Source organism: Lactuca sativa, chromosome 6 (assembly GCF_002870075.4).
Source record: "Lactuca sativa cultivar Salinas chromosome 6, Lsat_Salinas_v11, whole genome shotgun sequence".
Classification (NCBI taxonomy): domain Eukaryota; kingdom Viridiplantae; phylum Streptophyta; class Magnoliopsida; order Asterales; family Asteraceae; genus Lactuca; species Lactuca sativa.
In genome coordinates, this window is record NC_056628.2 from 79,894,004 (window position 1) to 79,906,369 (window position 12,366).

Consider the following 12,366-nt stretch of genomic DNA (forward strand, 5'->3'; position numbering starts at 1 on the left):
ACTATGTAAAGGTTATTAAGCTAACCTTAAGATTACATCAAAGCAGAAGTTTGACTTTAGTTGACCAAGTTTGACTTTTAGAAGATTGAAATTGCGGGTTGTCACAACAACGAAGTCCAATTTCCCAGTCAGCGTTAATTTTTAGATGACTCGGTAAGTGATGTGTGGACTGAGTAAGACATTTAAGGGGGCGATATAAAACATCATGACCTGGACCAGGTCAGGCATAACCTCTGACTGGACCCATTAAGAGGCTTATCAAACAAGGCCTTAGTTGTTTTGAAAATCAAAGAGATTAGAACTGTTTAAAGACAAATTTGGAAAATCGGTCCTTGTGGTTGGCAAATTTATGTGCTTTTGGTCCAAAACGAAACGTTGGTGCACCACTGGTCCAATTTTAGATACCTTGTGTGGTTTTGGTCCCTATGGTAGTATCTTCTTGTGTTTTTGGTCCACATCACATCTAAAATGACTAATATGCCCCTTAATAATTATATTTTAATTTCTTTTATTTATTTTCTTATTCTTATAATAAAATGAAAAACGAAAACAATAAAGCCCCCCCCCCCACACACACACACACACACACTCTCTCTCTCTCTCTAACCGGACCACCCTCTCTACCACCATATGACACAAACACAATTACTGGTGTTCTCCATCTTCTTCCCATCAACCCTTTTACAGATGGGTAGTGCCATAACCCAAAATTGAATTTTTAGAAATTGATTGCTCTTGAAAACCCATTACCTAGAAATTTGATTATTCTAGAAGAGACAACCCTGAAAATTGATTGTTTGTTTGTGTGTGTGTGTATGTGTTAAAGAGGAGTTGTATACTCATATGTGACCCCCACTACAAATGATTGATGGGTTCAGACATGACTTTGACTCATCGGTCGACCATAAACCATTCACCACCACTCATCGATACATTTAACCGATATTAGGGTTGAGAATGAGATGCAGGTATAGATCAACAGAAGAGCCTACATCCATATCTAAATTCGTCATCGGAGTTTGAATGTAGGTCTTGACCCAGTTTGGGTTTAAATTCCCTCATCGTCTTTGTTGATCCAGTTGGTCGCTACTTCTCCGGTGTACAAACAAATCGGTGGCGTCTGAAGGTTATCAGGCGGCATCTAGCGGCCGACGGTGTAGGTGAATGATGGTGGCAGTCGGGGTGCTCTTGAGAGAGTGAAAGATATGTAAAAGGGGTAGAAGAGATGAGAGGTACCAGCAGTGATGAGAGAGAGAGAGAGAGTATATGTGTGTGAGTGAGAGAGAGTGACAGAGGGATAATGGGATATTCTATAATTATTAATTACTAAAAATCATTAACATTAATAAAAAAAATTAAAAAAAACAATAAGAGGGGCATAATCGTCTTTTTAAGTGACTAGGGACCAAAACGGATAAGAAGATCCAATTTTGGACTAGTGGTGCACCAACGTTTCGTTTTGGACCAAAAGCACATAAATTTGCCAACCACAGGGACCATTTTTGCAATTTTGTCTTGTTTAAACTTCCGTATTTTAAATTCTAAATTTTAATGAATTAGTCGAAAAATATTTTAGATTCAATTTTTTATGTTTTACAGAAAAGGCAATGATATTTCCGATGCTATTATAATGATGAGTTCATGCCAAACCCAATTCTACGCGCACACAAATGCACACGTACATGCACACACCGACACCCACACTCATATGTGTTATCATAAACACATGTTTAACTTTTCTTTTTTTAAGTTTTTAAATATGCAATCTGACTACCAACTAAATTGTTGTAGTTCTAGCCCTAATACAATATAGTATTAATTAATTGTTTTTATCAAGTTCAATTATATATTATGTTTTCATAAAGTTGTTTTTTTGCATCTGAAATTATCAATCAAGCAGAGGGACTTACATTGTAAATATTATCAGTTTAAGGTATCTAGTTGTAAACACATAGAGTTAGTAAGTTCAGTTTCTATCTCTCTGTATATATTCTATGATTCAGAATCAATGAAGATAATGAAAGATTATGCATCAATTAACTTTCTCTCTCTATCTCGTATCAATTGTTGAAATTGTATTAGAGAGGTTTTGATCCTTTTCTATTCAAATTGATCTGAATTTTTCTTCCGCAATTATGAATTCAAATCACGTTATTGATCCTAATTCCTCTTCGATCAATAATTTTAAAAGTAACGATCGAAGCATGTTTCGCATTTCAACTCAACTTACTAAAAATGAAAACTTCAAGAAATGGAAGTTTTCAATCCAAATTAGTTTATGAGCTAAGAAGAAGATTGGTTTTATCGATGGAACTACAAAGAAGCTTGAAGCTGAAGGAAATGAACTTGATGACTAGATTAGCAATGATTGTATGGTTAGTTCTTGGATACTTAATGCAATTTCAAAAGAAATTGTTAGTGCTTTTGTTTTCTCTACTACTTCTCAAGAGTTATGGCTCGATCTTGAAGAACACTTCGGTGAAAGTAACAGTCCCTTGATATATATCAGCTACAAAGATAGATCGCTTCAATTAATCAAGGTGATTCTTTTGTATCGAAATACTACACAAAATTAAAGCAACTATGGGATCTATTGAACTATTTAGTTGTTATGCCTTTGTGTGCATGTGGATCTGCAAAGGAAATTTCATATCTCAATTCTTCAACTCATCTAATGCAATTTCTCATGGGACGTAATGACACTTACGAGAATTTAAGGAATCAAATTCTTGTACTAGATCCTTTGCCTTCTATTTATAAGGGATACTCAATGGCATTAAGGTTTAAAAAACAAAAAGAAGTACAAATTAATTTCTCCATTCTTACTGAGGTTTCTGCTATGCTTGCTAAATTTTCTAATGAGAAGAAATCATTGTCATACAAACCTAAAACTGATTACATAGTTAAGAATGGAGATACATATTGTAACCACTGTAAAGTGAATGGACATACTAAAGAAGCTTGTTTCAAGTTGAATAGTTATCCAAACTGGTACAAAGATCTTAAAGATAAGAAGAAAAGTAACTTGAATTCTGCAAATATGGAAAAAGTTAATCAAACTGATAATAATCCTTTGTATGGTGATCAACAATCTGCGTCTCTTAACAACAATAGTGATTCCATGAACGCTCTTTTCCAGCAATTCAGTCAGTTTATGAAGGCTAATCAAAAGGCTGATTCACACTCTATGAACTTCTCACACTTTGGAGACTTTGCAGGTATTGAATTATCACTATTAAACTCTTTAAATAGTGATAATTTTAATGAATCTATTTGGATATTAGACACCGGAGCTACTTTTCATTTTTGTTCTAGCATTGATCATCTGAAGAATCTCAACAAAGTTTATAGATATACACCAATTTTTTTTACCAGATGGATCTATTAAATCTGTTAGTCATACGGTTTTAATAGAGTTAAGCTCTAAGGTGGTTTAAGAATGTTCTTCATGTGCCGGATTTTAAGTGCAATTTTTTATCTGTCAAAAGTTTGGCTATTATAGGACAAATTGCCTTTCATTTTTATCCCATATATTGCCTTTTACAGGACCTCGCAACTAAGAAGATTGTGGCTCAAGGAAAGATATTGGGAAATCTATATGTTCTTGATAGTGATAATTTGTTTCTTCATTTTTCATGTAATGAAAAACTTCTTAAAGGATTAGATATACAGTCTTGTAAATCTATAGAACATTCAAATAAGGATTCATTCTCAATTTGGCATCAAAGGTTGGGGCATTCATCTAATTTTGTATTGGAACATTTGAGTTTTATTCCTTCAAAGTTGCATGATGAATTGATCCCATGTATTCAATATCATGAAGCCAAGCAACAAAGATTTCCCTTTCCAAATAGTGATTCATGTTCTGATGAAATCTTCAAATTAATTCATGTGGATTTGTGAGGTCTGTATAAGACAAAAACAATCACTGGAGCGTCTTATTTTCTCACTATAGTTGATGACAAGTCAAGGGCAATTTGGACATTTCTTCTCAATGACAAGACTCAAGTCTTCCAAACCTTATCTAATTTTTTTGCTTATGTTTCTAACCAGTTTCAAACTAAAGTTAGAACAATACGGTCAAACAATGGTTCAGAATTTGGAAAATTCTAATTGTCAAAAAATAATTCTTCAATGGGAGTTATTCATCAGAAAACAATCCCATACTCACCACAACAAAATGGTAGAGTGGAAAGGAAACAACAAATGTTACAAATTGCAAGAGCTTTTTTGTCATAATCTGGTTTACCAATCAGATTTTGGGGATATGCAATATTAATGGCAACCTATGTCATTAGTATTTTACCTACAAGAATTTTAGAATGGAAAAATCCTTACAAAAAGCTTTACAACAAACAACCATCATATTCAAATCGGAAAGTATTTGGTTGCTTATGCTTTGCTACTAACACCATTCCTCATAAAACCAAGTTTGAATCAAGTATTATTCCATGTTGTTTTATTGGATATAATCAGGGCCAAATGCATACAAGTTATATGACTTAATTGAGAAGAAGATCATAATGTCAAGGGATGTGGTATTCTATGAAGAATTATTTTCATTCAAGAGTCATAGGTTTTAGAAATTATCTGAACCGGTTATGATGCCAAATCCTAGTTTAAATGATGATGTTCAAGAAATAGCCTTTCAAATAGATCCTCAGGATTTTATTCCTTCGGATAATTATGATCCATACAACTTGGATTTAAGAAATGAAGTTGAAATTCCTCAGAATCAATAGTCGTTTTCACAAGATTCTTCTTCTTCTCATATCTCACAAGAACAAAGTTCTTCTCATCCTGATACTTCTTCTGATGAAGAAAATCAACAAAAATGTTCCTTTAAGAACCTCTACCTGAATTTCAAAAAGACCATCGTGGTATGATGATTTTGTTATGCATTGTAATACTTCATCAATCCCTATACAAAAACCCACAAAGATTTAGACTTCTCCTCATTCACCTCCTACATACCCATATGTTGAATCACCTACACTTACTACAACTCACAAAAGCTTCTTATGTTCTGTTTCTAAAATCAAAGAACCCAAAAACTATCAAGAAGCATATATTGAACCTGAATGGGTTGAAGTAATGAATAAAGAACTCAATGCTTTAGAAGAAAATGAAACTTGGAAAATTATTCCCTTGCCACGAGGTAAGAAACCAATTGGTTCAAAATGGGTATATAAGGTGAAATTGAAACCTGATGGAACTATTGAAAGGTTTAAAGCGATACTAGTTGCAAAGGGATACAATGAAACTTATGGTATTGATTACTTGGATAGTTCCTCACCTGTAGCCAAAGTTGTCACAGTAAGGATATTATTGTCCTTATCTACATCAAATGATTGGGTTTTACATCAACTTGACATTAACAATGCCTTTTAACATGGGTTTTTGTATGAAGAAGTATACTTAAGTCCTCCATAAGGTTACTCAAAGGCAAAGAAAGGAGAAGTGTGCAATTTAAACAAGTCCCTTTATGGTCTTAAACAGGCTAGCAGACAATAGAACATAGAATTTTGCAACAAATTGTTAAGTTTTGGATTCAAACAATCATCTCATGATCATTGTCTCTTCACAAAACGAGGAGGAATTGATTTTCTTGCACTTGTTGTCTATATAGATGATGCACTAATAACTGGTCCAAGTGAAAACATAATAAAAGAAGTTAAAGATCAATTACATGAAGCTTTTACCATAAAGGACTTGGGACAAGCTAGTTACTTTCTTGGAGTGGAATTATTAAAAACAAAGAAAGGTTTGTATGTGAATCAAAGAAAGTACATACTGGATATATTGGATGATGCAGGTTTGACTGGAGTCAAACCCACTAGCACACCTGTTATGAAGAATGTGTAATTATGTTCAGATAAAGGAAAATTAATTGTTACAAGATCCAAATAAATAGAAAATATTGATTGGAGATTATTGTAACTAAACTTAACAAGACCAGATATCAGTTATGTAGTACAACAACTTAGTCAATTCGTTCATTCACCAACTGATATTCATTGGAAAGATGCTTTATATGTGCTAAAATACCTTAAATTTTGTCCATCAAAAGGTTTATTCTTTCAAAATAATTCTTCACCTCTCACAATCACTACTTATAGTGATTCAGATTGGGCATCATGTACTGATACTAGAAGATCATTGAATGGGTACTGCATTTTTTAGGATCTTCTCTTGTTTCTTGGAAGACAAAGAAGCAGAAAATAGTATCAAGATCTTCTTGTGAAGCTGAATATAGAAGTCTAACTGCTATGTTTTGTGAGTTACTTTGGATAAGTTACATCCTAAGAGACTTGAAAGTAAAATTGAAAATACCAGTCTCGTTATGGTGTGATAACAAATTGGCTATCCACATAATAGAAAACCCAATTTTCATGAAAGAACCAAACATCTAGACATTGACTATCATCTGGTTCGAGATAAATTAAAACTTGGTTTTGTTCTTCCAAGAAATATACCAACTAATCAACAATTAGCAGACCTTTTCACAAAAGATCTTTGCAGCCCACAATTTCAATTTCTTCTTTCCAAGACGAACCTTGATGATATTCATTAAAATCCATCTTGAGGGGAGGATGTGAAATTATCAATCAAGTAGAGGGACTTACATTGTGAATATAATAAGTGTAAGGTATCTAGTTGCAATAACATAGAGTTAGTAAGTTCTATTTATATCTCTCTGTATATATATTCTGTGATTCAGAATCAATGAAGATAATGAAAGATTATGCATCAAATTACTTTCTCTCTCTATCTTGTATCAATTGTTCAAATATTATATGAAAAAAAAAATAATTGGTTTGAGTGAGTAAAAGTCTAACAAATGATTCTTTTCTAATTAAATGAAAATTTTATCATTTTTATTAGAGTTAATAATAAGTTACAAAAAAGAGTCAATCATAGTGGAAAAGAAAAAATTCCTGAATTTTGAGTAAGAGTCTAAGAAATACTTTTTTTTAATTAAACGAAAATGTTATCAGTTTTATTAGAATTAATATTAAGTTACAAAAAGAGTCTATCTTAGCGGATAAGAAAAAAATTCTTAAGTTTTCTTTAAGATTTGTCTTCCATTCTTCCAAGAAAATAGCGTTGATTTAAGCTCTTGACAACCATATGAGAGTCCATATTTGTACTTTTAAGATTGTTTTTTTACATAAAATCATATATATTTTAAGTCTCATGAATCACCACACTAAATATCTTAGTATGATTTTTGTTTAGAAGGTGGTTCTTAAAAAGATTTTGTTTATTATTGCATTAAATATAATACTTTTTGCATACTAAAAGTTGTTTTTATCTCATCTATACTATGAGAATGTATAGCCGACAACAAATAAGAAAGACTTTTGTGTGTGTGTATGTGTGTGTGTGTGTATATATATATATATATATATATATATATATATATATATATATATATATATATATATATATATATATATAAACACTTCAAAATATTTAGCTAAGAAGGATCGTTCAACATGGGAAAAGGAGTACAACTCATAAGGAAACCCATTTTGATTGGTTAATGTAGAATAATAAATATTTCGATCTTTTTATCTTCATCCCTTTGGATTATATCTAACTTAAAGATAAAACAAAATCTTACACTAATTGATAGTAAAGGATATGAATGTCTTAATCTGAAAATTGAATAGATATACGGGTATTCTGGTCAAGGGTAATACTGTTGGATAATCTTGATGGGTATGGGTTAATAGTTAGTAGTTTTTTGAATTACTTAGCTTTTGAATAAAGAATGACCAGGTCACTGGAAGAGCATGTGGATGCTATTGGTTACTGAAGAGCCATATTCTCTAGGAATAGTTAGCTAGTTTATAGATTGTGTTTTGTTTATTTCGTTGGTTATTTATAGGCTATATATAGCCTTTGTTTATTAATAAGAAAGTAGATTTTGGAGTCCAATATGCATTTCTTCTCCATGCGTTCTTCTCTTCCATCCATTAACTAGTATACAATAGTAGATACTTACTTGTTCTCTTATATTATTTGTTCACAGGTTAAGGATGGCTAAACCCACATTTTATATCAGAGCTCCTAGGTTGGGACTCGGTTAGAAGAGAAGGGGACAAATCCATGTGAGTCACAGCAGGAGAAACAAAGACCAAAGCGACTGACCGGAAAGGAAATTTTTGTGTAAAGAGACCTACATTCCTTAATTTGTGGAGATTGAATACGCCATTCATCTTCGAAATAATTCTGAGTAAAATTGTTTTATGAAAGTAAGTGGTTTTAAGAGGTGTTCTGTGAAATCTCAAGTGCTTAAACATAATCCATATTTTTCTATAAAAATAATGATTTAATGAATATAAATTCGAAATAATCGTTTTCAGAAGAGATAAAAATTTGAATAATTGTAGTGTTAATGTATTCAAAAAATAACAATTCAATGTAAATTTTCATATGATTTGAACATTATTTGGTATTTTATTCATATTTTTCATTAAATTGGAGCATGAATTTACATATTCAGGTCATTGGATTCAAATACCCTAACCAATACTTTTCTTAACCTTAGGAACATTATGGGAACCTATAAAAATTGAATTGAGAATTTTAGAAACTTTTTAGCATATATTTTGAATTTTCTCTATTATTTGGGCTTTAATTTACAATTAAATATCAAATGCCCTTCAAAAATGTCTACAAAATTTCTGAACACCATTTCCCTTTGTTAGAACCATAATATAAATTTTTACAATTTTTCGAGTTAATTTTATGCCTTTATGGATTTTTGAATACAAGGCACTATGAATTCAATAATACGAATAATGAATCGAACAAACTTTGGGCACTTTGCGACACCACTAGTTGGATAGGTAGATCTTAGTTAATGGTTTAGTGAACTTGTGAAACTTTGTTTTATGAACTTAATGAACTTGGAATGATATTGTTTTATGGACTTAATCAGCTTGGAACGATATTGTTTTATGAACTTGATAAACTTTGAACGATACCTTTTTATGAACTTTGTGTTATGAACTTGTGCTATGAACTTTATGCTATGAACTCTTGATACGAACTTTGTGATATGAACTTGTTATGAACTTTTTATGTTAAGTCCCTGAGAACCGAACTACAACCAATTTACTCGTATTCGAGTCTTCGGTCTTAAGGATAGCGCTATTTGGGGTAGACAGACCCCACTCACCCAGAACCGTGAGTGCATATTTCCGTGAACTGACATCATGGGAACCATAGACATGATGGAATAGGGCATGGTTGTGAACGGGGTGCTTTGGAATTCAACACTCATTTAGAGTTGGAACTTTTGCTGAACAAGTCTATATTTTCTTACTGAAATGATGTACCTTTATAAACCTGTGAAGTCACCAACTATTTTATAGTTGACCCTCATTTTTGCATGCTTTTCAGGAAACGGTCAGTGAGCCAGTTTAAGACGCCATGATGATTTATGTTTATTGCTCTTGTTATGTACTAGACTATGTAGTATGGAACTAAAATGTAATTATTGTTTTGTATATGATGTAAACATAAAATGCTCAATGATTATGGTTGGTAATCCTATTTACCATGCATTGTGAGACCTTAGCCTGTCTCCCTTCGTGATTCCGCTTTAACGAGGTGTGACAGATTTGGTATCAAAGCCGAAGGTTATAGTGAATACCGGTTTTCTCTTTCCCATGGGAAAGCCTAAACTATAACCAATGCTTTAATAAACATACCATCTAGTATAACTAAATCGGGCAGTGTACTACTGGACCCTAATTATACATAGCCTGATCACCTATGTATAATTAAGGAAGAGCAAGTGCATGACTGGAATTGGTTATAGTGAGTGGTATGAACAACCTAAGATCTACTTAGACACTAGACAAAATAAAAACCCTTAGGCGTACATAGCTATGATGTCACATTAGGTTGCTAAAATGCTTCTAAATGTTAGGATTCCTCATGTACAGTTTAGTTAGGTCGAAATCCACATTCCCCCTCCCGGATCGGACAAAGAATCATGATACATTATCAGATGTTCGTTGGTTAACCCATCTAGTATTGAGTTATAAAAGGACCCTTATGTGGGATCGAAGCCTAGAGAGGAGGTTAGTAGTCTAGAATCTACCTAGGATACTTACGCATTATTCAACTGTGTCATCGACTACTTAGGTCGACATCTTCATCGTCCTACACTGCATACTTATCCGACAGGTCAAGTTATATCACTAGTCGCCCTAGGATGCTATAAGAATGTAACTCCAGTTGTCTTGTAGTGCACTGCTAACATACCAATAAGTATCTTCTAAACCTAGAAACCCCTCAATATATGTGGAATATAACGTAATGCAGAAGATGAAAATGCCTTGTGAGCTTTGGGAGCTAAATACAAAATATTTTTAAATGACATGAAAGCATATCTCTTATTTCCACGAGCTTTTACCTCAACCCCTAATGTTGGATCCCTTCCAACATTGTTTCATTTCAAAGGGTGTAATGTGGAGGGAAATCAACCCATTATGACACCATTCGAGATCCGTAGGAGATATTACCTCTCGAACATCATTATAGAGAACTACTTCACGATGGTGAAAGGTCTAGTATGCTCAAGGGTCATATTAAAGTGATATTGCTAACTAACATATGATACTAATGGGTTACACTAACAACAACTTGATACAATTGATTAATTATTAGAAATTGGTTTTAATAAATATCCAATAAACTCTGATAATTAAATTGGAAATTATTTATTTCTAGGAAATAGTAATTTTCATTAGCAAGTAACATTATATATAATTCATATGGTATGAATTAATAAGTCATGCACAACATTTTGGACTAGACAAATTCTTTTGTCTTTTACCAAAAAGTTAAAGTTTATATTTTATAAACTTGTTTTATAACATATAAATATTTTGCCCTCTTCCTTTTATTATTTATAAAAATAAGAGTCAAAAAGGAAGTCTATGGCTTTTTGATTATTTAAATGAGAGAATGGTTCTTTGAATATTTAAATAAGAATTTGGCTTTTTGATTATTTAAATGAGAGAATAACTCTTTGATTATTTAAATAAGAGTATGGTCTTTTGAATAGTTTATTCAAAAGGTAGGGTATTGTTACTACTAAGGTTTTATGCTTGCATTTTGTCTAGTCATTCTTTTGAAGAATGGCCGAAACTATGACCCTCTCTCCCACTCTCTCTAGTCTTGCTTTTTGCATGAAGAGAATACTTGCATTTTTCATGCCCTCTTTAAGTTCATATTGGTTATGAACTTAAAGTTTAAGGGTTTAAGAGTTTATGGACTAGCATCTATATCAAGTTGAGTCATTGTTGGTGTCTCAACTTTCCAGCCTCCTAAGAGGACCCAAAGAACTACATAGGTTGTCATTTCTTCACCTCTTCTTTGGTTGGTGTTTAGATCTTTCTACAACTTGCAAGAAGATCCTTGGTGGGTATAAAATGTTATGTTATGTTTAAAATGTGAAGTCTTCCATTGCCATATTTTTCTAGTTTATGAAACTATTTTTTAACTAAAACCCAATAGATGGAAGGTATCACCATGGCATAGTCTTCTTATTTCATTTCAAGGATGTATTTGAACCTCGCTTGACACTTATACAACCACATTTGGAGCATGTACGACCACTATGATTTGTTATTCTAAACAACGACAGATATACCCTTCATATACCATGGCAGCTAATCGACACCATCCCAATGGTGTCTCCTTGGATTATACATAAAGTGACTTTCTACTCCCAATGTACGGGGAACATTTGGTCTAGTGCATATTTTCGTATACGTTATGATACTAACTAATAATATGAAAAAGGCCTTGGCCACTCCTTCTAGGTCGTTCTCTCTCTTTAGAGATTGATTCTTTGAAAGTCTTAAGTGACTTCTCAAATGCACATGTCTGGGCTTCTTCCTATCCATAAGAACTTCTTTGGGATTTTTGGACATACTTCTTTTGACCGAGTTTTAGAATACCATCAAATATTTTCCTCTCTATGCCCATTCCTACTATTTACATAGCAATCCTTAGGTCCTTCTCCTCAACCAATCTAGAGAACTATTTTTCTAACCTTTTGATATCCAACAACTAGACTGAAAAACCAATATGTTAGATGTCTTGCCATCAACCCAAAAATAATTCCAGATTAATTGCCTAAACTTTCTGTGCCTAGATAGGTCAAGTTCAGAATTGACATAATTTATGGGGCAACACATATAACAAAAGTTTCATACAACTTAGCGCCCTTCCATAATACAAAAGCTATCTGATCAACTCTAGAAACCCCTCGAAAAAGGGTTCATTCGTCCAAAATCATCATGATGGGGTGCACTGGCAATATCCGTTAAAGAGAAA